At 49.4% G+C, this 27869-nt stretch overlaps 1 protein-coding gene and 2 pseudogenes across 1 annotated transcript in view; all 3 read left to right on the plus strand.

Annotated features, from left to right (window-relative positions):
* The window catches only part of LOC119843304, a 218056-nt pseudogene extending 214450 nt beyond the window's left edge, over positions 1-3606 (plus strand).
* The window catches only part of LOC119843336 (butyrophilin subfamily 1 member A1-like), a 1931986-nt gene that overhangs the window by 257271 nt on the left and 1646846 nt on the right, over positions 1-27869 (plus strand). The gene's annotated exons all lie outside the window — the stretch shown is intronic.
* LOC119843350 overlaps positions 1-27869 on the plus strand; it is a 389996-nt pseudogene that overhangs the window by 214463 nt on the left and 147664 nt on the right.

Genomic DNA, 27869 nt, shown 5'->3' on the forward strand with positions numbered 1-27869 from the left:
GAGACAAGGAGCTCTCACCTTCTCCCCACCCCCTGAAGCCGCCTGGCTGCTCTGAGCAGGGTGCGGGTGGGATTCTGTTTTTCTGGGCCTCCTCCCCTGTGACTAGTGGGATTGCGGTTGGAGCAGCAGGTGCTGAATGCGGGAATTGATGTTTCAGATGCCGGTGACCTTCGAGGAGGTGGCTGTGTATTTCACCGAGGGGCAGGGGGCTCTGCTGGACCCCGCTCAGAGAGCCCTCTACAGGGACGTCATGCAGGAGATCTATGTGATGGTGAACTCGCTGGGTAAGGTATTCCTGTGGCCTCAGCTAATGGAAGCCATGGGGTGTGTGTGTGAATCTGGTCAGGTTCTTCCCTGATCAGTTAGATTGGAGGAGGAGGGTCGCATAGTCCACAGCTCCAGTGTGCATCGGTGCCAACTCCGTGGGTGCTCCCCTGCCTTACCTCTTCCTCTCCCCCAAGCACACCGCATCCACACTCCTCCAGCTTTCCCACTTGGCCGCCGCCAAACAGCTATTTGCATGCTCAGGGAGGGGGAGAAGAATAGGAACGTGGCACGCTCAGGGGATTAGGCAGGGAAGAGGCAGGGCCGGGGCAGGGATTTTGGGGAAGGAATTAGAATATGGGCAGGGAGGGGGAGGAGTTGGGGTGGGGACTTTGGGAAAGGGGTTGAAATGGGGATGAGGAAGGGGTGGGGCCTCATGAATGTGTGGAGTGGGGGCAGGGCCAGGGATAGAGGGGGGATCAAGCACTCATGAAAAAGAGGGGAAGTCGGCGCCTATGCCAGTGTGAGAGAGACTTGCATCTCCATACCCCATTCAAGGGAACAGGGGAGTCAGAAATGGACAGCCTAACTCATCTCCATCTCTCCAGCTGTCAAGGGGTCAGAAGCAGGATATTGCCCCATCTATGTTATTTCTCCTTCACACACCGTTCACCTTGCTCCATCTGTGGGGACGGCTCTAGGTTCTGCAGGCTTGGAAATAGGCAGGAGTTTAACACCCAAGCTGTGTGTGTTTTAGCAAGTCCCCCAGAGCACATCTACCCTGAGACCTCCTAGTGAGAGGGTAAAAAGATCCCCCCAGACACCCAGATCTCTTCTGCTCCAAGGGATCTGAGTTACCACAGTCCCATGTAGGGTCAGGTTAAACTCAGGGAATGTTCCTTGTGACAGATACTTTACCAAGACTCCATGCGCCCTGACCTTGCCTGATTTTACTCCCTATGCAGGATTACCAGCTCCTAAACCTGTGCTGATCGCTCAGCTGGAACGAGGGGAAGAGCCATGGGTCCCAGATCTCCAGGCCTCTGAGGAAAGTGGGAACCCGAGAGACATCTGCACAGGTGAGGAGTCAGAGAAACTGAGACAGAACCCTCTGGCGAGTGAAGGAAAAAGCTGAGACTCCCAAAATGTGCCATGAGCGAGAGCCCCCAGTTCTGTCCCATCTCACCCAGGTCAGGACTGCAGTCAGCAGGTGTTGTAGCATCAAGGGAATTATCAGTCATCGCTTCCCACCCATCCTGTTAGCTATTGGGAATTTCCTCCCTGACTTTACTTCCCTGGGAGCGTTTGGGTGGGCTGTGGAGGCAGAACCCTATGTCTCCATCTCCCCAACAGTCCTTAAGTTTTGTTTTCCCTCATTGCTATTCCCCTTTCTGTCCCTTCTCCCCAGCACAGGCAGTGACTCCTGTCTGGATTCTCTCTCTCCCAGCAGGTGATAGGACAGTGAGTGAGAACATGGAAGAGAATCAGCAGCAGGAAGGTCCTAAGGAAGTGGGACCTCAGGAGATGTTTTTGAGAAGAGCTGAAGGGAATTTTTCCCAGTGCTTGGAACAGGGAAATGCCTGGGGAGATCGACACAGATCAGAGATGCAGCTGGGAAACTATCCCAGGAAGAAAATGGATAAATCCACTGAACATGGAGGAGGATGTCAGGATCCGAAGGAAACCACAGTCCAGCAGACAAGTCACAATGAAGAGAAACCCTATAAATGCTTAGACTGTGGGAAAAGCTTCAGCAGGAAGCGATGTCTTACTGTACACCAGAGACTGCACACAGGAGAGAAACCCTATAAATGCCTTGAGTGTAAGAAAAGCTTTAGTCAGAGGTCATATCTTATGTCACATCACAGAATCCACACAGGAGAGAAGCCCCATAAATGCTTAGATTGTTGGAAAAGTTTCATTCATAAGTCACACCTTATTATACACCAGAGAGTACACACAGGAGAGAGACCCTTTAAATGCCTTGAGTGTGGGAAAACTTTCAGTGACCGCTCAAATCTTACTAAGCATCAGAGAATCCACACTATAGACAAACCCTATGAATGCCTCGACTGTGGGAAAAGTTTCATTGACAGAATAAAACTTACTAGTCATCAGAGAATCCACACAAGAGAGGGCACCCATACATGCTTTGACTGTGGGAAAAGCTTCATTCACAAGTCAAGGCTTATTGTACACCAGAGAGTGCACACAGGAGAGAGACCCTTTATATGCAGTGAGTGTGGGAAAAGTTTTAATCAGAACTCAGCCCTTATTACACATCTGCGAACCCACACAGGAGAGAGACCCTTTATATGCCTTGAGTGTGGGAAAAGTTTTAAGGAAAGTTCATCCCTTGCTAAACATAGGAGAATCCACACAGGAGAAAGACCCTATAAATGCCCTCAGTGTGAGAAATGTTTCAGTGTGAAATCAACGCTTAACACACATCAGAAAACTCATACAGGAGAGAAATCCCATAAATGCTTGGACTGTGGGAGAAGCTTCATTCAGAAGTCAAAACTTAGTATACACCAGAGAGAACATAGACCATATAAATGCCTCGACTGTGGGAAAAGTTTCATTGACAGAATAAAAGTCACTAGACATCAGGCAATCCACACAGGAGAGAGACCCCATAAATGCTTTGACTGTGGGAAAAGCTTCATGCACAAGTCAAGACTTATGGTACACCAGCGAGTGCACACAGGAGAGAGACCTTTTAAATGCCGTGAGTGTGGGAAAAGTTTTAGTAAGAGCTCAGTACTTATTACGCATCAGCGAACCCACAGGAGAGAGACCTTATGGATGCCTTGAGTGTGGGAAAAGTTTTAAGGAAAGTTCATCCCTTACTAAACATAGGAGAATCCACACGGGAGAAAGACCCTATAAATGCCTCGAGTGTGGGAAAACTTTCAGGCACTGCTCAAATCTTTCTAAACATGGGAGAATCCACATCAGAGAGATGCATTATAAATGCCTTGACTCTGGGAAAAGCTTCAATAAGAGCTCAGCATTTACCAAACACGAGAGAATCCACAAGGCCAAGAGACCCTAGGAATTACTTGACTGCAGGAAAAGATTCAATTTGACTTCATGCTTCAGTGAACCACACAACAGAGAGACCTTGCATGTGGGGGAAGGTTCATTTGGTGCTCCCAGAGTATCAGGCATCTGCAAATCCGCACAGGGAAGAAACCTCTGAGATGTGGTCAGCATGGAAAATGCACCAAGTTTGTACACCAATGCGAGGAGTCTAGGTAACAAAATGGAGGAACTAGAGCTACTGGTGCAGGAAGTGAAACCAGATATTATAGGGATAACAGAAACATGGTGGAATAGTAGTCATGACTGGACTACAGGTATTGAAGGGTATGTGCTGTTTAGGAAAGACAGAAACAAAGGTAAAGGGGGTGGAGTAGCATTGTATATCAATGATGAGGTAGAATGTAAAGAAATAAAAGCGATGCAATGGATAAGACAGAGTCCGTCTGGGCAAAAATTACATTGGGGAAGAAAACTAGTAAAGCCTCTCCTACGATAGTGCTTGGGGTGTGCTATAGACCTCCGGGATCTAATTTGGATATGGATAGAGCCCTTTTTAATGTATTTAATAAAGTAAATACTAATGGAAACTGCATGATCATGGGAGACTTTAACTTCCCAGATATAGACTGGAGGACCAGTGCTAGTAATAATAATAGGGCTCAGATTTTCCCAGATGCGATAGCTGATGGATTCCTTCATCAAGTAGTTGCTGAACCGACTAGAGGGGATGCCATTTTAGATTTAATTTTGGTGAGTAGCGAGGACCTCATAGAAGAAATGGTTGTAGGGGACAATCTTGGCTCAAGTGATCATGAGCTAATTCAGTTCAAACTAAATGGAAGGATTAACAAAAATAAATCTGCAACTAGGGTTTTTGATTTCAAAAGGGCTGACTTTCAAAAATTAAGGAAATTAGTTAGGGAAGTGGATTGGACTGAAGAACTTACGGATCTAAAGGTAGAGGAGGCCTGGGATTACTTTAAATCAAAACTGCAGAAGCTATCGGAAGCCTGTACCCCAAGATAGGGGAAAAAATTCATAGGAAGAGTTGTAGACCAAGCTGGATGAGCAAGCATCTTAGAGAGGTGATTAAGAAGAAGCAGAAAGCATACAGGGAGTGGAAGATGGGAGGGATCAGCAAGGAAAGCTACCTAATTGAGGTCAGAACATGTAGGGATCAAGTGAGACAGGCTAAAAGTCGAGTAGAGTTGGACCTTGCAAAGGGAATTAAAACCAATAGTAAAAGGTTCTATAGCATATAAATAAGAAGAAAACTAAGAAGGAAGAAGTGGGGCCACTTAACACTGAGGCTGGAGTGGAGGTTAAAGATAATCTAGGCATGGCCCAATATCTAAACAAATACTTTGCCTCAGTCTTTAATAAGGCTAAAGAGGATCTTGGGGATAATGGTAGCATGACAAATGGGAAGGAGGATATAGAGGTAGATATTACCATATCAGAGGTAGAAGCGAAACTGAACCAGCTTAATGGGACTAAATCGGGGCGGCCCAGATAATCTTCATCCAAGAATATTAAAGGAATTGGCACCTGAAATTGCAAGCCCATTAGCAAGAATTTTTAATGAATCTGTAAACTCAGGAATAGTACCGAATGATTGGAGAATTGCTAATATAGTTCCTATTTTTAAGAAAGGAAAAAAAGTGATCCGGGTAACTACAGGCCAGTTAGTTTGACATCTGTAGTATGCAAGGTCCTGGAAAAAATTTTGAAGGAGAAATTAGTTAAGGACATTGAAGTCAATGGTAAATGGGACAAAATACAACATGGTTTTACAAAAGGTAGATCGTGCCAAACCAACCTAATCTCCTTTTTGAAAAGGTAACAGATTTTTTAGATAAAGGAAATGCAGTGGATCTAATTTATCTAGATTTCAGTAAGGCATTTGATACCGTGCCACATGGGGAATTATTAGTTAAATTGGAGAAGATGGGGATCAATATGAACATCAAAAGGTGGATAAGGAATTGGTTAAAGGGGAGACTGCAACGGGTCCTACTGAAAGGCGAACTGTCAGGTTGGAGGGAGGTTACCAGTGGAGTTCCTCAGGGATCGGTTTTGGGACCAATCTTATTTAATCTTTTTATTACTGACCTTGGCACAAAAAGTGGGAGTGTGCTAATAAAGTTTGCAGATGATACAAAGCTGGGAGGTATTGCCAATTCGGAGAAGGATCGGGATAGTATACAGGAGGATCTGGATTACCTTGTAAACTGGAGTAATAGTAATAGGATGAAATTTAATAGTGAGAAGTGTAAGGTTATGCATTTAGGGATTAATAACAAGAATTTTAGCTATAAGTTGGGGACGCATCAATTAGAAGTAACGGAAAGAGGAGAAGGACCTTGGAGTATTGGCTGATCATAGGATGACGAGTGCCAATGTGATATGGCTGTGAAAAAAGCTAATGTGGTTTTGGGATGCATCAGGAGAGGCATTTCCAGTAGGGATAAGGAGGTTTTAGTACCGTTATACAAGGCACTGGTGAGACCTCACCTAGAATACTGTGTGCAGTTCTGGTCTCCCATGTTTAAAAAGGATGAATTCAAACTGGAGCAGGTACAGAGAAGGGCTACTAGGATGATCCGAGGAATGGAAAACTGGTCTTATGAAAGGAGACTTAAGGAGCTTGGCTTGTTTAGCCTAACTAAAAGAAGGTTGAGGGGAGATATGATTGCTCTCTATAAATATATCAGAGGATAAATATAGGAGAGGGAGAGGAATTATTTCAGCTCAGCACCAATGTGGACACAAGAACAAATGGGTATAAACTGGCCACCAGGAAGTTTAGACTTGAAATCAGACGAAGGTTTTTAACCATCAGAGAAGTGAAGTTTTGGAATAACCTTCCAAGGGAAGCAGTGGGGGCAAAAGATCTATCTGGTTTTAAGATTCTACTCGATAAGTTTATGGAGGAGATGGTATGATGGGATAATTGGATTTTGGTAAGTAATTGATCTTTAAATATTCAGGGTAAATAGGCGAAATCCTCTGAGATGGGATATTAGATGGATGGGTCTGAGTTACTATAGAAAATTCTTTCCTGGGTATCTGGCTGGTGAATCTTGCCCATATGCTCAGGGTTTAGCTGATTGCCATATTTGGGGTTGGGAAGGAATTTTCCTCCAGGGCAGATTGGAGAGGCCCTGGAGGTTTTTCGCCTTCCTCTGTAGCATGGGGCATGGTTGACTTGAGGGAGGCTTCTCTGCTCCTTGAAGTCTTTGAACCATGATTTAAGGACTTCAATACCTCAGACATGGGTGAGGTTTTTTGTAGGAGTGGGTGGGTGAGATTCTGTGGCCTGCGTTGTGCAGGAGGTCGGACTAGATGATCAGAATGGTCCCTTCTGACCGTAGTATCTATGAATCTATAACACCATGCTGGACATCAGAGACTCCTCCACACAGTCGGGAAATTCTCTCAGAGCCGTTACTGGGGCTGGTCATGACGACAAACCCATTTTCTTGTTCCCACGCACATCGGGGCATTTGGCTCCCAAGGATGCAGATGCCCATTGCTGGGGTGAGTATCCAGCAGTAGCCGAGATTCAGCTGGTCAGTGAGCCTCTGGCTCTGCCTGGTCTAAGCAAACCCCAGGCAGAGGTGGAGAAGCCCCGATCAGCCCCTCCTCCCTGCTGCAGTCCTGACTGCTGAGCTGATGGGCCACAGGGCACGGAAGAGAGAGAGAGAAACTCCTCCAGCTTCTCCTCTGTGGCTGAAGTTTCCCCCTCTCCCTTCCCCTCCCAGCTGGGATCCCCCTGCCATGGAGATGCATGAAAGGACACTTGGGCCAGGCCCCATATTCATTCTAGAAACTGTCCCCACCCCCCATTTTCCACCAGACCCTGGGCTGGGCTCCCCCACTTACCTGGAGCTGTTCTCTGCAGGGTGAGTGTCTAGGGGCTGGTAACTCCTCCTCTCCCCAAATCCCGCAGGGTGCTGGGTTCTGAGGGATCAACCGTTAAGGCTGATGGGTTGTGGGGAGGAAACTGGGGATTGAATGGTTGGGGCTGGGGGAGCTGGGAAGCAGGGGGAGCTGGGTGCTGGGCTGTCGAGTTTTTGGGGATCATGGGATAAGAGGCGAGGGAGAGCACAGGGGTAGAGAGGTGCTGCCTCTCCTCACTCTCCCCCTCTGCCCTTTCTCCCTTCCCCTGCTTCATTCAGACAACATCATTAGCAGAGACTGATTCCCACAGGGCCTTTCGTTGGAAACCTGGGTTTCCCACCTCCACTACAGCAGCATCAGCCTCTGAGAGGGAAGCAGCATTGTCTAGTGGATAGAGCACTGGCCTGGGACTCAGGAGACCTAAGCTCTGTTCCCAACTCTGCCAGCAGCTTGCGGGGTGACCTGAGACAAATCTGTGCCTTCCAGAGAGGGAATAAACGGGGAGTGATAGTATCAGCCTCCGAGTGTCTGTCTAGGCCAGGAAAAGTGGTTGGCATTAGCTAGTGCGTCTCCTTTGTTCCTCCACCCCTTTTTCTAGTCTAGGCTGACCCTGAGCAGTTTATTCCAATCCCCCATTAGGAAAGTGACTGTCTGAGTCACTAAAAGTGCCCCCTTTGCAGTGAGATTGTCTCATTCCCAGACATCCTCACACTGCTCCAGGTTATGCTGAAAAGTATTTAAGTTTTTGTGCTGTTTCTCCTTTATACATCAGAATTCAATAGATTCTAAAAGAGCTGGAGCAGGGCTAGTAAAATAATTTGGTTTTTTAACATATGTGTTATATGAGGGGGATGGGGTGAGTCTGGGGGATTCCCTCCTGCCCCCATCAACCTCACATGTCTTCTCTCACAGAGCAGCCTCTGCCCAAGCTGTGGAGAGTTTATCCTTTTCCCTTTCTACCCCTCCACCTTCATGTGTGTCATTTACCACAGTGTCCTTTGCCCACCATGCTTAGGAATCAGGCTTTGATTTCTTTGATCCTCAAGCATGCCTCTGAGGGCTGGAGAAGAAAATGTCAAATTCCTGAAGGGGGAATTCAAGTGAACCCCAAAGCACAGTTTGAGTTCAATCTCAATCTCCATCAATTGGTAAAGTGGAATCTGAAGTTTTTCCAGCCAAATCCAGATCATTTGTAGATAGGAAGTTTTTGATTGTCTTTTTTCCCCTCTTTCTTTTATGAGGATGATGCTAAAAGTTTTGCCAATAACCCCGCCAAATAACACTGCGATGTGGAGTAAAGCAGCTTTAGCCTGTTGAGCAGGAAATGGGAAAATTTGTTCCCAAGATTTTCTGTTTTAGGATTTTTTAGGATTTCATTTCATGAACTGGAAAGTGGTTTTTTATCCCTCCCTGGACTATGGGTTTTTTCCCTTTTTGGTTAAGGCTGCTCTGTCACATATTTTGATATTAAATTAGTTTGACGGGATGTAGTTCAGATTTCTTGGGGACTTCAAAAGACAAATGATAATTTGCCAAAATAGTCCTTACTGATTTTCCTTTCACATCAGATTTGCTTCTTCTTTGAACAAGGAAAATGACCAGTATCTGTCAGCAAAAACTATGGGGGCGAGTGCTGGATAGGCACTCCGAGAGTCAGAGAGTGAGGGAATGTCTACACTACAAAATTAGGTTGATTTTATAGAAGTCGATTTTTCGGAACAGATTTTATTCAGTCGATTGTGTGTGTCCCCACTAAGCACATTAAGTCGGTTGAGTATGTCCTCAATACCATGGCTAGCATTGACTCACAGAGCGGTGCACTGTGGGTAGCTATCCCACATTCCCCCGCAGTCTCTGCTGCCCATTGGAATTCTGGGTTAAGCTCCCAATGCTTGATGGGGCAATAACATTGTCACGGATGGTTCTGGGGACATGTTGTCAGTCTCCCCTCCCTTCCTCCCTTTCTCCGTGAAAGCAACGGCACAGAATAATTTTGTGCCTTTTTTCCTGGATTACCCGTGCCGACGTCATAGCACTGCAAGCATGGAGCCTGCTCAGCTCTCTGCTGTTGTTGTGAGCCTTGTAAACACCTCGCGCATTATCCTGCAGTATGTGCAGAACCTGGAGAGGAGACGCCAGCGCGATGACGATAGTGATGAGGATATGGACACAGACTTCCCTCAAAGCACGGGATGTGGCAATTGGGACACTGTGGCAGCAATCGGGCAGGTTGATACAGTGGAACACCGATTCTGGGCCCGGCAAACAAGCACAGACTGGTGGGACCGCAGCGTGTTGCAGGTCTGGGATGATTCCCAGTGGCTGCGAAACTTTTGCACGCGTAAGCCCACTTTCATGGAACTTTGTGAGTTGCTTTCCCACCCTGAAGCGCATGAATACCAAGATGAGAGCAGCCCTGACAGTTGAGAAGTGAGCGGTGATAGCTCTGTGGAAGCTTGCAACCCCAGACAGCTACCGGTCAGTCAGGAATCAGTTTGAAGTGGGCAAATCTACTATGGGGACTGCTGTGATCGAAGTAGCCAATGCAATCACTAACCTTCTGCTATCAGGGGTAGTGACTCTGGGAAATGTGCAGGTCATAGTAGATGGCTTTGCTGCAGTGGGGTTCCCTAACTGTGGTGAGGCGATAGACGGAACCCATATCCCTATCTTGGCATCAGACCAGCTTGGCAACCAGTACGTAAACCGCAAGGGGTACTTCTCAATGGTGCTGCAAGCACTGGTGGATCACAAGGGACATTTCACCGACATCAACATGGGATGGCGGGAAAGGTGCATGATGCTCGGATCTTCAGGAAATCTGGGCTGTTTGAATGGCTGCAGGAAGGGACTTACTTTCCAAATCAGAAAATCACTGTTGGGGATGTTGAAATGCCAATAGTTATCCTTGGAGACCCAGCCTACCCCTTGTTCCCATGGCTCATGAAGCAGTACACAGGCACCCTGTACAGTAGTAAGGAGCAGTTCAACTCTAGGCTGAGCAAGTGCATAATGGTGGTAGAATGTGCATTTGGACATTTAAAAGTGCGCTGGCGCAGTTTACTGGCTCGGTTAGACCTCAGCAAAACCAATATTCCCATTGTTATTGCTGTTTGCTGTGTGCTCCACAATATCTGTGAGAGTAAGGGAGAGACGTCTATGTCGGGGTGGGAGGTTGGGGAAAATCGCATTATCCTGCAGTATGTGCAGAATCTGCTGAGGAAGAGACGCCAGTGTGATTATGATAGTGATGAGGATATGGACACAAACTTCCCTCAAAGCACGGGATGTGGCAATTGGGACATTGTGGCTACAATGGGGCAGGTTCATACAGTGGAATGCCAATTCTGGGCCCGGCAAACAAGCACAGACTGGTGGGACCGCATAGTGTTGCAGGTCTGGGATGATTCCCAGGGGCTACGAAACCCTGGCGGCCGATTTTGCGCACCCAGACATCAGGGCGATTAGAAGAGCACAACTGGGCACGCTGTGCATCAGAGAAGCTTTGAAAAGCAGTTTCATGACTGGCCAGGCTACGGTGTGACAGTTGTGTGTGTTTCTCCTTGATGCAAACCCACCCCCTTTGTTGACTTTAATTCCCTGTAAGCCAACCACCCTCCCCCTTCGATCACAGCTTGGAAAGGAAATAAAATCACTATTGTTTTAGAACCATGCATTCTTTATTAATTGATTTTTTTTAAAAAGGGAGATAACTGACAAGGTAGCCTGGGTGGGGTGAGGGAGGAGGGAAGGACAAGGGCATATTGCTTATTGTAGTCACACTACAAATCAAAACTTATTGAATGCCAGCCTTCTGCTGCTTGGGTAGTCCTCTGGAGTGGAGTGGCTGGGTGCCTGGAGTCTCCTCTCCCCCTCCCCCCCACGTTCTTGGGTGTCTGGGTTTGGAGGATATGGAACTTGGGGAGGAGGGCAGGTGGTTATACAGGGGCTGCAGCGGTGGTCTGTGCTCTTGCTGCCGTTCCTGCAGCTCCACCAGACACCTTAGGATGTCTGTTTGCTCCACCATTAGTCTCAGCATCGCATCCTGCCTCTTCTAATTGTGTTTACTTCCTGGACTCTGCCACTGTTTGCCTCCACATATTCAGCTGTGCTCTATCAGTGCAGGAGGACTGCTTGAGCTAGGAAAACATCATCGCGAGTGTGTATCTTTCACCTTCTAATCTGCGATAACCTCTGGGACGGAGATGATAGGGAGAATGTAGAAACATTTGCACCTGCGGGAGGAAAAAAAGGGAGAGTAGAATTTAAGAAGATATATTTCTGAGAACAAAAGGGAGACTCTTTCACAGTAAATCAAGCAATTCACAGAACAGCCATGTGCTTTAGGTACAAGGTCGCATTTTGCCTTTTATATTGAGTGACTGCTGGTTTGGTGTGAGACATCACACACTTCTAGGCAACCTAGTTCGGTTTGCAAGCAGCCATGGTAAGCCAAAGGGTACGCGGGATTGGCTTCTTCCGCCTTCAAAGCATGTGGGAATGGTTTTGAACTGCGGCGCCCTCCTTTCCCAGAGCAAGCAATGCCTTTTGGGTTGGCCATTTAAAAGCGGGGCTGTGGTTTTTGGGTGGATGTGCAGCACAACCCTCCTCCCACCCCACCACGTGGCTATTATCAGGGATCCCTTTTAGCCAAACGCAAACAGCTCAGCATGAACGGGCTCTTGTGACTGTTCCCTTAAACAAATTCCCCTATTTCAATCAGGTGACCATGAATGATATCACTCTCCTGAGGCTAACACAGAGATAAAGACCAAATGTTGCTTGAATGCGACCAAAACCCAGGACTATTTGCTGCCGTGCTTTGAGCCGCAATGATTCCAGACTACTTGCTACTGGCTTGACATGGTAAAGTGTCCTACCGTGGAGGATGGAATAAGGCAGCCGTCCCCAGAAACCTTCTGCAAAGGCTTTCAGAGTACCTCCAGGAGAGCTTCATGGAGATGTCCCTGGAGGATTCCCGCTCCATCCCCAGACACATTAACAGACTTTTCCAGTAGCTGTACTGGCCACGAATGCATCCCAAGTCTTCAGGGCAAATGAAACATTAATCACACTTGCTTTTAAAGCCTGTAGTGTATTTACAAAGGTGCACTCACCAGAAGTGCCTTCTCTGGCTTCATGGTCCAGGAACCCGCCTTGGGAGGATATTGGCTTCAGGGTGATGAAAAGTTCCTAGCTGTGGGGAGAACAAATTCTCCGCTTGCTGCTGTGCATTCTCCTCCTCCTTCTCTTCCACATTCACAAAATCCTCCTCCCTGTTGCATGAGACTCCCCCTTTGCAGGTGTCCACGGACAGTGGTGGGGTAGTGGTAGTGGCAGAGGTCCCACCCCCCCCCCCAGAATTCCATGCAGCTCATCATAGGAGCGGCATGTCTGGGTCTCTGACCAGAGTGAGCATTTCCCTCCTTTGTTTTTTGGTAGGCTTCCCGGAGCTCCTTAATTTTCACGTGGCACTGCTGTGTGTCCCTGGTGTAGCCTCTGTCCAACATGCCCATGGCGATTTTCGCATATATATTGGTATTTCTTCTTTTTGATTGGAGGTCGGCCTGCACAGATTTTTCTTCCCATACAGTGATCAGATCCAGTGTCTCCCGTTCGGTCCAGGCTGGAGCTCATTTGCGATTCTGGGACTGCATGGTCACCTGTGCTGCTGAGCTCGCCACGCTGAGCAGACAGGAAGTGAAATTCAAAAGTTCCCGGGGCTTTTCCTGTGTTACTTGGCTTGTGCACCTGAGTTGAAAGTCCTGTCAAGAGCGGTCACAATGGAGCACTCTGGGATAGCTCCCGGAGGCCAATACTGTCGAATTGCATCTACACTACCCCAAATTCGACCCAGCAAGGTTGATTTTAGGGCTAATCCCCTCACCGGGGAGAAGTACAGCAGTCTATTTTAAGACCCCTTTAAGTCAACGAAACAGGATTGGTTGTGTAGATGCATTGAGTATAAAATCGACCTAACGTGGCTAAATTCGACTTAACCTTGTAGTGTAGATCAGGGCTGAAATCCCTACAGCACAGCGCCCCCTAGCACGGTGCTGACACTCATTGCAAGGGGAGAGAGCCCCTTCCCGGCCCCCAGGTGCCAGTACAGAGGAGAGACAAGGAAGAAAGCAGTAAAGTGAGTCCGGGAATTGCTTGCTTGGGGGGGCGGGGGGGGGGTTTCCTTCCCTTGAAAGTTGATTCCGATGCTGCTGCTCCAATGCGAATGCCAAGCGTTCACACAGGAAGCAGCTAATCCAGAGCAGTGGTGCCAGAGTAAAGTTATTCCATGGGGAGACCATCCCTAGAGGGAAACAATCATCTGGGCAGTGATATGCAGTTTTCTAACAAGTGTAGGGTCCATCGTATAATGCCTGGAGCACTGCCCCCCACTCGTGCCAGCCCCGCCTGCCCAATGCCATGCTAAGGGTCCCCAATCCAGTGTCCCAACTCCCTGCAAAAGTAAACACAACAGTCACGGCTGCAGACGTCACCCCCGCCCCCCCACCCCCAAGGCAGCACCTTCCCCCCTCCCCCACCCCAGTGCAGCTAAGCACTGAGACAGCAAAATATGGGGCTGTTTCAGGAAACTAATGCAATAAACTCACCCCCAGGACGTTGTGGCAGGGGCTTCCCTGGTAGGTTTAGGAACTGAAAATGAAAGCAGCAGCCACGCACTTTATCCAGCTGTGATGTAAACAACCCTGCTCCGCCCAGTCCCTTTCCCCCCTCCTATGCTGAGACCCCAATTCACTCCCTCCAGCCCAAGGCTTGAAGCGACTCCCCTGGTCTCAAAGTAGAATCTTTTCTAGCCAACCCCCCACCCCACACACACACTTGCCTGCAGCTTCTGCTTTATTTGCTCCTAAGGGGGACCAGCTGCTTAGCTTGTGTCCAGCTCCTTGCACACAACAAAAGCCCTTGCATCCCCCATTCCTCCAGCATCCCCCTCTGTTGCACAGACCCCACCTGCAACTGTCCCTCCCTGCCTCATGCCAGGGGCTCTGTGTGCCCCCCAGATCCCCATGCCCCTAGACCAGGGGTTCCCCTTTCTCCCCCCAGCCCAAAGGCTCTGTGTGCCACCCTCACAATCCCCTCTCCAATGATATCAGCTCTGTGTCACCACCTCCCATTGCCAGGGCCTCTGTTCACCCCTATTCCTACCCCCATCTGTGTGCCCCTCCATGCCAGGGGCTCTCTGTCCCCCACATGTCCCCCTCCCCCATACCACTCTCTCCCCTTCTCACCATCATGGTAGGTTCTTTGTGCATTCCTCCGCCCCACAGCTCCCTCCTCAGAGTTGCAAAGATTGGTGTACAAAAATGCCCCCAACTGACACAGTGAGGTCTGCCTGAGTTTGCAGAGAGCCTGCTCCAGAAGGCCACAGGCGGCTCATAACAGCAGGCACCTGAACACTGCTGTGAAGAGCAGGGAGTCCAGGGGAAACCCCTAAAATAATCCAGCACAGAGCTCTGCTGGGATGCTAGCAGCTGGCCCTTCAGTCCTCACACAGAGACCACTGTGGAGTTTTAAAAAGCACCCCTCCTCCCCCTTGATGGCATGGTGCATATGGAAGGCCAATTGTAGGAGGGGTGGCGGTAGGCAGGGTTCCCACTGCCTTTGGTCTTCACTCTGATCGGTGTCTCCCTGCCCACTACACCCTGTTTTTGAGTGGGCTGGGTCCAGTGAAGAAGGGGGGGAACACAACTCCAGCAGGGGGTTCTGCGTGGGGAGGGACCCAGAATGCCAACTGGGGGTCCACAGAAAAATCACTAGAGGGTGCCACAGTTTGTTGCTGATGGAGGCCGAGCTGTACTCCAGACAACATGGTACGTTAAAGGGGCCATCTACGATATATGTAGGCAGCAGCCTGTCGCATGGAAAATGGCCCTGTGTGGGCCTCAGTTTCCCCTTACTTACACCAGTGGACATCAGATTTTTCTGGTCTTCCCCCCCAGATTAGTAGGGCTCTACCCATAGGGTTCCCCTTATCAGAGTATCTGAACACCTCACAATCTTTAATAATAATAATACCTAGCTTGTATCTGTCGCTTTTCATAAAGTAGATCACCTAGCACTTTACAAAAATCATTAGTGCTATTTCACAGATGGGGAAACTGAGGCACAGGGAGGGGAAAGCAATTTACCCCCCTTGCCCGCACTCACCCAGCTACAGAGCTTAGAATAGACAGGCTCGAAAGCTCGTTTCTCTCCCCAGCAGAAGTTGGTCCAATAAAAGATACCTCACCCACCTTGTATATCCTTGGACTGACATGGCTACAAAACCACTGCTCAAATTCTGCAGTCACATATGAGTGACTCATGTTTCTCTGTGACTGGCTGTTCCCTCCCCTGATACGTCACAGGGCTGACTCAGTGGAGATGATTCAGGAAGGTCCTAGGATCAGCACAGGATAAACATTCAGACAAACAGGCCATGTGGTGCCCGAGCCCGCGTAGTGCCTGCATGAAACTCATGGCATGTCTACAAAGCAACTAGACACCTGCGGCTGGCCCGTGCCACCTGACTTGGGCTTGCAGGGCTGTTTCATTGCTGTGTAGACATCTGAGCAAAGCCTGGAGTTCAGGCTCTGGGACCCTACCGGGTGGGAGGGTCCCAGAGCCAGAGCCCAGAAGTGTACACAAAAAGGAAACAGTCCCACAGTCCGAGCCACAAAAGCCCGAGTCAGCTGGCATGGGCCAGCCATGGGTTTTCCTTTGCTGTGTAGACATACCCTCACTGGCCTCTGGACCAGTGGCTCTCAATCTTCCCAGATGACTGTACCCCTTTCAGAAGGCTGATTTGCTTGCGTGCGTCCCCCCAAGTTTCATCTCACTTAAAAATTACTCCCTTACAAAATCAGACATAACAATACAAAAGTGTCACAGCTACTGTTACTGAAAATTTGCTTCCTTTCTCATTTTTATCATATAATTATAAATCAATCGGAATATAAATATTGTTCTTACCTGTCTGTGTGTAGTCTATAGAGCAGTGTAAACAAGTCATCCTGTCTGAAATTTTAGTTTGTACTGACTTCGCTAGTGCTTTTTCTGTAGCCTGTTATAAAACTAGGCAAAGATCTAGATGAGTTGATGTGCCCCCTGGAAGACCTCGGAGTACCCCTGGTTGAGAACCACTGCTCTAGGCAAGCACCAATAATCCCATGGGCTGTAGTATAAAAATTTACATAGACTAGAGGGAGGGATTATTGGGGTCCAGGACAGCACAGACAGACACACAACAATGCAGTCACACAGCATGGTAACAACCTTGCTTCTCTTTCTGAATGCACCTATTTCCTTTATCCTTTTCCTCCCAGCTCTATGTTCTCTTGCCATCTGACAGCCGCCTAGCCTTCTGACCACCCAATTTATGCCTTAACTACAATGCTCCAAATTCTGCATTCAGTCCCAACTGTATTAGCCCCACTAAACTGACTTGGGCATTTTGGCTCAGTGTCTCCTGTTATGCTTTGAACAGATATGGTTTGCAAACTCCTTTCCTCAAGAAGCAGAAGAGATCAGGACCCAGGGCGGATCCGACTAGTGGGCAAAGTTGGGCACCATTGGCTGCTTGTTTTTTATTTATTACAGCTGGTGAAGAGGCTGATTTCCGTGTCCCTCCCTTGTGCCCAGTGGCCTGGAAATGTGAGCAGGGCAGATCTGCTCTGGGAATTATTCGGGGCAGGTCTCTGGTCTGTGCCACTCAGGTGGGCAGACTAGATGGCCATGGTGGTCTCTAGTTATTAAGGAGTCCTGCCTTGAGTGACACAAGCACAGTGGCAGTGGGTTACACAAGCTATTTCCTAGACAGCAGCATGCAAGGGAACAATAACCAGCTGCTCCAATCTTGGCTTTGAGAGGGGCGTGTGGTCTAAGGGTTAGGGTAGTGGTTTCACCCGGGGATCTAGCCCATGGACTCCCAGAGAGCGACGGCGACTTTACACCAACCTCTGGGAGGGAATTCAGAGTAGCTGGCTCAACGCACAAGAGACCAGCTGGAGCTCCTCCCAGCCCTGCAGCTTCCCGCGCGTTATGCTGATCACTGTTAATTTGCTACCCGCTGTTCTCTGCTGCTGAATAGCCCGCCCTACCTGTGTCCAATCAGGAGGCAGTATGCTAATAACAGCCAATCACCAAGCTTCCAGACAGCATGGCTAAATCCCGCGTTTTGATCATGCCTAGGGGTGGATTGCCTGGCTTGGAATATGGGGTTTACAGAGCACGCTTGGCTATTCGTGCCCAGAGAGGGGGGGGATGGCTCAGAGGCTCATCTGCAGAGGATACTGTACAGAAAGGGGTGGCCGGCCAGCGGGGTAAGCTGTGAACTTCTTTTGTGCAGTGCCTTGAGTGCTACTTTTCCCTGTCCTGTGCGCCCCCCCACCTTAGAATGGCTGCTCTGTGTCAGGGAGGGGGAGGGCCAAACAGCTCCGGGAGTGCTAGGAGGGAAGTGAGGGTCAGGCGTTCCCCGGGCTGTGGGTGCTGCCTAAGACCTTCCATCTTCCCAGGAGCAGCCCTGGACTAGGCATCTCTCACGGCCAGGCTTTTCCTGGCCTCTAAGCCTCAGTAAAAGGCAAGCGCTAAAGGCAGGATTTCTCATTCAGCCCCTGCCCCCCTCCCCCAGCTTGCACGGGTGCTTCCCTGCTGGCCAAGAAAGCAGCTTCTAGTAAGGACTGGAACTAGAAACAGAAAACCTCTGCCGGTGGAGCCTAGTGGTTAGAGCTGCAGGGGGCCCTGGGAATCAGGATTCCTGGGTTTCTGGCTCTGGCTCTGGTGTGTGGAGTGGTTAGGACAGGAGGAGGAGGAGACACAGGTGACCTGGAAACCATCTTGTCAGAAAAAATGCTGTTCCAGCGTGGGTGGGATCCTGCAAACACGTGCGGTGTGGGACTTCCTACAGAGTACAGTGAGATCGGTGTTTAGTTTAGTGGGGTGGTCTGCTGGGGGCACAACTGCTCAGAGGATGGGGACCCAACTGAGCCAAGTTACTTCGGTGGTCTGGCGTATGCTGGGCTGGGAAGCTGCAAATCACCCTGAGGTGGGTAAAACGGAAAAGTTGCTATTCTTAGACACACACACAACGCATCCCCTCCTCCCAAAACACACTTCCTTTCTCATTTTGCTGTTTCCTTTGAGCATGCGTGTCCGTTTCCTTGGCCACTTTTGGAGCTGGGCGTTTTAGAGCAGCTGATGTGTCGAGCCCCGCTAAGCCTGCGGGTATGCAGCAGATTGGCCGTGATGTGGTTGTGGTGTTTACGATCTTTGCGGATCAGGTGTGGATCCGGATTTTTGTATCCCAATGCCTGTATCCGCTCAGGGCTTGCAACGATCCGTCTCTATTTCGAGCTAGTCCCGCCGTGCGCTCCGTGCATGTCAATGGTCCGTTCCCTTTTCCACGGAGGGAGGAGATCCTGTCAACTGGCACCCAGACCAGCCAATGCGGTTGGATTAAAGGTCATGACACGTCTGTCACTTTCCCGGGAAATACAAAGTCTCCAAAAACTGCAGCCATTTTCGTGCCAGGGGGCAGATGCACTTAGCAGCTGCTCCCCGGACCAATGCGCGGACTAAAGAAGACGCTGATCTTCCTTGGGTCCCTCTGGCTGACTGCAGGGTGCGGGCAGGTGGGAGGTGAGTGGGGGATGGGTAATGGAGGCGGGGGGCGGGGCACACAGCTGGGTGCTGCTGACCGTGGGGGTGGGGCACAACTGCGGAACAGCTGGAGTCACGAACCCCACCCCCCAGTCCCGGCTTTTCCCCTGCTCCTGCCTCTGCGCTCCCCGGCTCAGCTGCTCTGCAGGGAGTGGGCCCAGCTGCAGCGTGTGTGTGTGTGTGCGCGCGTGCGCGGGGGGGGGTGACCTAGGGACAGCACCCAGGGGAGACCTGAATGAGGAAGGGGACAGGGCAAAGTGCTGGGTTCGTAGGGCACAGGGATTGGGGCGGGAGGGTGGGACCTTCATTTCAGGTAGTGTCAGATTAGGGAATTCTCCTCCAGCTGGGGATGGGGGGTTGCAGGCTGCTAGAGATGGGTGAAGGGAGTGGTACTTCCTCCTGCTGCAGGAGAGCAGCTACGGGGTGTGTGTGTGTGTGTGTGGGGGGGTGGCTGGGTGGGTCTCCCTCTTGCTGGTGATAAGTAGAGAGGGGTGTGTGTGTGGCGGTGCATGGGGTGGTGGTGGGGTAATAGGGAGTTAGAGGTCTGGAGGAGTGTGGCTTTCCCCCCATTGCTATGGGGAGAAAGCAAGGCTAGAAAATGAGGAGCTGGGTCGGTACATGGGGAATACACAGGAAATGATCTGCATTGGCAGGCTGGGCTAGCTTCTTGCTGATGGTAGCAGGGTGTGTGTGTGGGGGGGAAGGATCCGAGACACTGATTTTTATGGGCCAACTTGGGGTATCAGGGCAGGAGATGGGGGGGAAGATGTTTGCTGGGGGAGGGGCAAGGTGTGGGTGCCTCTTAACCATCTATTTACCCTTGTCTTTCTGCCCCTCCCCCACCCCCGAGTCTGGACACTTAAAGCCAGATTTTTTTTCAGAGCTGAGCTGCATCGGGGATCTCTGAAGTGTGCTGGGTGCTGGTGCGGTTCTTAGCTGGGTGATGAAATGAGACAATCCAGCCCTGCAAACTCTAGCCCAGGGGTTTTCAAACTGGGGGTTGGGACCCCTCAGGGGGTCGCAAAGTTATTGCATGGGGGGGTCGCGAGCTGTCGGCCTCCACCCAAAACCTACTTGGCCTCTAGCATTTATAACATTGTTAAATTAAAAACACTTTTTTATACATTTATAAGGGGGGGGGGTCGCACTCAGAGGCTTGCTGTGTGAAAGGGGTCACCAGTACAAATATTTGAAAGCTACTGCACTAGCCCTTAATTACCATTGGGTGGGGCTGAATTGGGATTGCAGCCTCAGATATCTAGTGGTAGCAGGGCGCATCTCACAGCAGACCTGCCCTCCCCGTCTATGGCCCATCTTCCCTCTGCTGTTCCAGCCCCAGGCTCCACCACCTCCTGCTCTGCTGTGGCTGTCCCTCTGTCCTGACCTTCCGCCTCCACTTCTTCATTCAAGCCCTGGGCTCTTCCCCCTCCCCAGAGCTCTGCTGATGCCCCTTAACCCTGACCCACAGCATTTCCAGCCCAGAGCTGCCCACCACAGTTCTGCCAATGCCTCTCAGTCCCGACCTGCAGCCCTCTGCCATCCATGCGTGGGCTGCCCTTGCATTCCCAGCTCTTCTGGTGTGTCTCAATCCCCACCTGCAATCGTCTGCTATCCCAGCCCTAAGTTTACCCCCCCCCCCCCCCCCCCAGTTTTGGAGCTGCTCCTGACTCCAGAGCTGCAGCATACCTGCTGATTGCTGCTGCTTCCTCTCCAGATGAAATCATAGTCTTCCACAAGAGCAATATAGGATCCACTTATTGCTAATACACCTTTTCCTTCTAGGGCCTGGAACCTGTCCCTCCTATAACCTGTGTGTGCCCGAAGGCTCCTCTGGGTATATTGCAATTAACATACCTGAGAATTCAGCTGTTTGTGTAAGATGCAAACCGCCATTGCAGTCACTTCATACAACTCTGCTTGTAAGCACATCATGGCATTAAATCATAAAGAAATCCTGAACTACAACAGCACATTCAAGGGACGGATCTCTCTATCACACCAGCTCTTTACTGTGAAGAACGCAAGTAAATGGATGGCCGCAGAATACAGAGTTCTTAGTTTCCTTTATGAAACCTGCATGGCTCGTCTCAATCTAACTGTGCCTGGTAAGTTTCCTAGGTGACTTGTCTCAAGGTGTATGGCCTGTGGGACTCTGGTTCAGTCTCACTCACAGCCTCTTCTCCCCCCCCCCCCCCATCAGATGTGCGGTAGTGGTGTATAATAGTGCTGTCAATTAATCACAGTTAACTCATGCAATTAACTCAATTTATTCGCACTGTTAAAGAATTGAAATGTATTTTTTGGATGTTTTTCTATGTTTTCCATAACACAGAATACAACGTGTACAGTGCTCACTGTATCTTTTATTACAAATATCTGAACTGTAAAAATGATAAAAGAAATAGTTCTTTTCAATTTACCTCCATGTAGACTAATGCGATTTCTTTATCGTGAAAGTGCAATTTACAAATGTAAATGGTTACACTACACTTAAAAACAAAATAATATAAAAGGTTAGAGCCTACAAGTCCACTCAATCCTACTTCTCGTTCAGCCAATCGCTAAGAGAAACAAGTTTGTTTACATTTACAGGAGATCATGCTGCCTGCTTCTTATTTACTATGTCACCTGAAAGTGAGAACAGGGGTTTGCATGGCACTTTTGTAGTAGATATTGCAAGGTATTTACGCGCCACATATGATAAACATTTGTATGCCCCTTCATGTGTTGGCTACCATTCTTTTTTCCTAAGTGCTTAAATCCCTTTTTAAAATTATATAGGCTCCTAAACCAGTTAGGCACAGTGCAGTAATACCTAAATACCTCTACAAGTGTGTGTGTGTGTGTGTGTCTAGGGTTGTAGTACATGACCACCAACATGCCTCTGTTTCTCTTTGATCAGGACCCCTTTTAAGAACTCTCACAAGTTCTAATCACTTTCTCTGCCCACATTGTTATTCCGCTCTTCATCAGGCTGGCACCGGAGTTTGTCCAAATGCAAAATTCATCAGTCCCAAAACACACACAAAGTATTACATCAGTTCCAGCTTGACAAGCCTCCTGATTCCTGGCCTTTCCTAGCTTACTGGCAGGCTCAGCTTTCTCTCAACCACACCCTCCCGCTGCCTTTGATCTTCGAATCACTAGATTCCCTTAGGGTGAGACTTGGGCTGGCTTAGCCCTCAGCCCTCCAGCCAAAGGGCAAGCCGCCCTGGTACCAGGGATAACAGTGCTTCCCTCTCCAGGGGGAGGGGGGAGGGATGTTGTGAGGATAAATACTCTAAAAGGCTTCTGAAGTGCCCTATGCTACGTTGATGGGGGGGCTAGATAAGAACCTAGATATTGCATTACCAGTTCCTGCATCGCACCCTCGCATCTCTTTAAATCAAGACTGGATGACTTTTTTAAAAATTCTCTAGCTCAACCACCAAATATGGGCTGGATCATAGGGGCTGAGTTTCCAATTTGCCGGGGGGGGTGCTCCCCTAGTTCTGCCCAGGCCCTGCCCCTGCTCCACCCCCTCCCCCAAGGTCCCACTCCCGCTCTGCTTCTTCCTAACCCCACTCTACCCTTGTCCTGCCTTTTTCCCACTCCACCCCTTCCCCACCCAGTTCTGCCCCCTCTCCTGAGCATGCTGTGTCCTTGCTGCCTCCCCAGTCCCTCCCAGAATCTCCTGACTTGCAAAACAGCTGACCCACGGTGGGGCAGGAGGTGCTGGAAGGGGGTGGTGCTGATCGGCAGGGCTGCCGGTAGTGGGAGGAAGGGGAGGTTCTGGTAGGGGGGCTCAGCCCCCACCTTTTCTGCCTCTCCCAGGTGCTCCAGCCCTAGAGCACCCATGGAGTCGGCAACTATGGGATGGATTCAGGAATCACTGGGTCACGTTCTCTGGCCTGGTTTACACAGGTGGTCAGACCAGCTGATCTGATGGTGTCCTCTTGCCTTACATTCTATGCCTGCAGATCTGGTCTCGTTCCTACCACCCGTATCGGAGACCCCCTCTGCCAGAGAGGGGATTGCCAATCTGACTGGAGAGGGAAGTAGCCGAGGGACGCTTTCCAAGAGCTCTCCGGAGGGGGGTAAGTATTAATGACCTGAATCTCTTTACAGGAGCCCTCCCCGGTGGGGTGTGGAGTGCTGGGTTAGTGCCTGATCATCATGTTTTTTACCCAGAATTTGGGGTGTTTTGTCTTGATCCCAGCGATCACCCACAGCTGGGGGCTGTCAGATAATTAGAGCCCCACAAAATTCTTCCATATTTTTTTTTAATATTTTTTGTCTTATTTGGGGGGAATTGTGTGGGGTTTTGTTTTACCCATACGGTGGGGGGGGGGGGTCAAGTCCTGCCCCTGCAGGAGGTGTGAGGGCCAGGCCGGGTTGGAGAGTCAGCCTGCCCTGAACTCACCCCGCAACAGCGGCGCCTGTCCTACAGGGCTGGGCCCACCCCCCCAGCCTGGTTTGTCCCAGCTGCCCCAATACCTGAGCGGTGCTGTGACCACCATGCACCAGATCACAACACCAGGAGCTGTGAGGCGAAAGGATTTTTTTATTTTTACCATGGTGACAAACTTGCAAATTTTATACGTTGGTGTTTCCTTGTATCTCATGTTGGCTCATATCTGCAAATTGCTTGGGGCTCTCCAGATAAATAGTTATCCCCAGTGGAACAGCTTCACCAGGAGGGACCCCCACTCAGTGGGTAAAGCACATTCCAGAGAAGTGGGAGGCTGGGGTTCAAGTCTTTGCTTCTCTCCTTGGGTTTGAATCTTGACCTCCGAAGTCCTGAGGGGATGCTCTAACCATTAGGGACCACCATCTTGTTTCTTCTAAAAAAATGGACTGACCCTGCTTAGGCACCTAACTCCAGGAGAGGGCACACAGCTGTGAATTGCAAGTGGAGGGAGGTGCCTATTCACAGCCTTCTCCTCAGCATTTCCTACTGGCTACCTTAGGCAGCCCCCTGCCTCACAAGCTGGCTTCTGTTAATCCCTTTTCTAAGGACTCTCATGAGTCATATAGAAAGCCAGGGTGCCATGCTCTGGGGTGGCAGAGGATTGCAATGTTCAGCCTCCATCCCCCTTTTGCACCTACCTCTAGGGGCTCTGTTTTCAAACTCTCCCCACAGCCACGAGGGCTAGAAACCTCCACTGAGAAAACCCAAATGAAAGCAGTCTCCTCTAATCACAGGACTCCAGGAGCTGGGGCTTTAAGGAAAGCACCAAATATTATGAGACGTGGCAACACAGAGTTACCTTTGCTGTAGTCTGAAACTCTAATTACCATGTATTATTTGCCTTGTACGAATGGCCAGAACCCCGTGGTGTCGGGTGCTGTACAAACACAGATCTTGCCAGCTTGTTGTTCTCTGTAAGTACTTCAGAGTGAGCCTTATCGGGCCCTCATCATGTTAATATTGGAGCACCTCACATCATCCCCTGCAATAGGGCAGTGCTAGTCACATTACAGAGGGGAAATTGAAACCCAGAGAGGGACTTAATTGTAGAGTACGGAATTGAATCCTTGTCTCCCAAGTCCTAGGCAAGGACTCTAACCACTAGGCCACACTTCAAGTTCAGCTGTGTCTAAACTGACTCTTATCCTTGGTTTTCTTTCCAGAGTCAGGTGGCCGCTATGGCGTGGTGGGCATCGCTGGGGTTCGTTGTTGCTTTGTTTGCTGCTGCTGCACTTTATGTCCGCTGGAAATGTGGGAGAGAAGGACCAGAAACCCGTCATGGTTGCGAAGAGGAAGGGATCTTGGACTCGGCAGACTCACCTGTTCGCATGCCGGCCCGTGTCTCACATCTGCACGAGGCTAGAACCAAGACGGAGAGGCTGGTGAGGAGATCCCGTTGAATGGAGAGGTGGTACAGCCCCGGGAACTGAGCTGATTGCCCCAACACAGCTGAGAGGCAGCACTTTAATAGCGTTGAATGGCAGAGGTGTGGGCATCTCCTGTATGCGTTGCATGGCGACGATTGTTGCACTATCCTGGATGTGACTTCTTCCCGTATGAGGCCAGGGATGCCCTTGCACTTAAGGCTCTGGACTGGGACTTCGGAGACCTGGGTCTTCCACCAACTCCCTGTCTATGGGTGAGTCACTCAGGGCCGAATATTCAAGAGCTCAGACTGTGAGTGGGGTGTTAATCCGAAAGCTCATGCAGCTGCCTAATTGGGAATTGAGCTACTCTGAAAATCGGGCCTTCCACCGTCCTGTGCCTTAGTTTCCCATCTTTAAAATGAGATACTTCTCCATGTAGATTGCAAACACTTTGGGGCAGAGACTGTGTGTGTGTGTCTGTGTGTCTCTCTCTGTGTCCACATCCCATCGCTATGGGGCCCTGAATGGAACTGTAGGCTCCCTTGTAATATTAATAATCATAAGTCAAGCTATGAATCTGTCATGGAGCTCACAGACACTATATGACTTTTTTGAGAGCCCTCCACAACTTCTTGAAAATGCCAATAATTCAACCCCAGGCAGTAGGGTTCAGGCATCCATGATTTATTATTTATTGCCTGCGTCCTCTCCATGTATTTTCATAAAAATACCCATGCCAAAATTGTAGCCTTGATCATAAGTAAATGTGATTTTAATTGTTTTTTAAATCTGTTTTTACTATTGTATTTATCTCTGTGCCTGTCCCTTTTGTCTGTGACAAGATTTCTATTTAGACTATAAGCTATACTGCCAAGGGAGTGTCTCATTTATCTTTGCACAGGGGGGCACTGATCTTTCTGCTGAAGACTTGGTGCGATTGCAATACATGTAATAATAAAATCACATCTGTCTGAACACTTTTAAACCTATTGTGAACCTTCCTGGCTTCTTCAGAATCTCCAGCACTCTGTTGAGTGTGTATTGGCTCCAGCTCTCTGGGGTCTCCAATGCAAACGTCTCCCCTATGTTCGGTCTGTCCCCCGCCCCCTTTATTTTATTATAGGACACTGGCCCAGAAAGGCTTGTCCAATATTCTCTGGAATATTGGACTAGCCTTGCTGGGACAGTGTCCTATAGCCAAATAACTTTCTGGGCTATTTAGCAGAGTGCGAGCAACTGTCACTGACACCAAGTGGCCAGGAATTACACGCTTTTAGTCGGTTAAATAAGGGTGAAGCTGCATCTTCTCTGCTGCTATTGTAAAGCAAGCCCTACCAACAGGGTGTAAATGACTTAAATTTAATTCACGCCCACATCCCAAGTGCTAGAAGCTCAAGGCTGTCCTATCATGAGCATGCTCCGCTGGCATCCCTGCCATAGGGAGTCTCACTCGCTCATGCCAGGACCAAATTCGGTTTGTGTTATAGCACATCCTTACCAGAGTGCCCCCTTGTGAGTCCCTGGGCTTCGCCACCCACCCTCCCATGAAGTTGTGGGGCAATCCATGCCTAAAGCCAGCATGAAGCAACAGAAACTTAACCTCTTCTCTGGGAGAGTGAGTTCAGTCCCGGATCTGCTCTCTCTGCTTCCAGGTGAGCAAGACTCTTCCTTTAAGCATCTCCCTTCGGCTGTCTCAGTTTGGACTGATTGGGTCTTCATTAGCCCTTTCCTACCTTTTCTGCCCTAGTGCAGTCCCCAGAAGCTAGGAAATCTGCATCAAAGTTGTCGCACTGCAGGGATTCAAATAACCACTGGCATAGGTTTATCAACCAATTAATTAGCTCAGTTGATGCATTAATCCTTTGCGCCATGCTGTTGTCCTCAGTGGGGTCACACCGGAGATAGAGATGGGCCCAGATCGGTCATGTGTTTCTATTAGACCCCTTTCCGGGGAAGATGGGCTGCTAGGAAGCTGGTGGGGAGAGGAGAGACAGTCAGCTCTAGGACTGGTGGAACAGGGTATCCAGCTTCTGTGCATGGCTGCCGGATGGTCTGCCGACATTGTCACATCTCTCTGGGGATCCACGTGTTTGAGCCCCCCAAGTAAGGGAGCAAACCCCCTGCAGACAGATGAGCTGGGTTCCACTCCAGACAGGAAGCTGCTGTGTTGTTCTCTCCACAGGTTATTTACACAGGAAGGGTGGGCTGCACCCAAAGTTAACCGGCAGGAGAATGCTGGCCAATCAGCGCTGGCTCGAAGGTGAGCAGCTGGAAAACGGGCTTTCCACACATCAGCAAAGGCTGATCCACAGGAAGCTGGCTTCATCGCAGGTGCTGTGTGACATTCTCAATGTGGTTGGCAGCCGTGTGGGGTAACGCAGCTATGATCAAACTGATGAGTGTGAAACACCTGCCGTGTGAGCAGAAGGTAAAAAACCTGGGGCAGTTCAGTTTGGGAGGAAAAAAGATGACCGAGGGGGGAGCTGATAGAGGTCTATAAAATCATGACTGGTGTGGAGAAGTGACTGAGGAAGCATTATTTACCCCCTTCACATAACACAAGAACTGAGGGTCATTAATAGGCAGCAGGTTTCAAACAAGTCACCTCTTCACCATCTCTTTGTTTAGCTAAAGTGATAGTTAGCCTTTGATTTTATTTCAAGTGAGTTTTGTAATGTGGTGTTACACCACTGTGTGTTCAGATGTGGTCCCTACGGTTTCAAGCTTAACAGAGTGAAAGTCACCTCTGCTACTATCTTCAGATTTAGAGTTTCTAGCAAGGAATAAAGACCAAGGGTAGTGACCACACAGACATTCATAAGTACAAAGTCCATCTGTTTTACAAATTTTTATTAAGGTTATGAATACCCATGCATATAGAAATTCCACACAGACATATGCACAAGTTGCAAATATACTCACAACCTTAACAGTAGTGTTAGGGTCTGATGGGTGTCGCATGGATTGCCCATCAACAGAGGGATGGTTCCTGCTGGAGTTTCCTGTAGGGAGCTCATTTTTCCCCACTCTGGGCATCCTCTTTATAATGTGATTCTGTGCATGTCCAAAAAAGTGTCAACCCTCTTTTTCCTTATTGGTCCGATGTCCTCTAGAAACGTACAGTACCTCGATTTTCTATAGATTGTGTAGGTTCTCTTTATCATTAGCATTAATACACAACC

Source organism: Dermochelys coriacea, chromosome 14 (genome assembly GCF_009764565.3).
Source record: "Dermochelys coriacea isolate rDerCor1 chromosome 14, rDerCor1.pri.v4, whole genome shotgun sequence".
Classification (NCBI taxonomy): Eukaryota; Metazoa; Chordata; order Testudines; family Dermochelyidae; genus Dermochelys; species Dermochelys coriacea.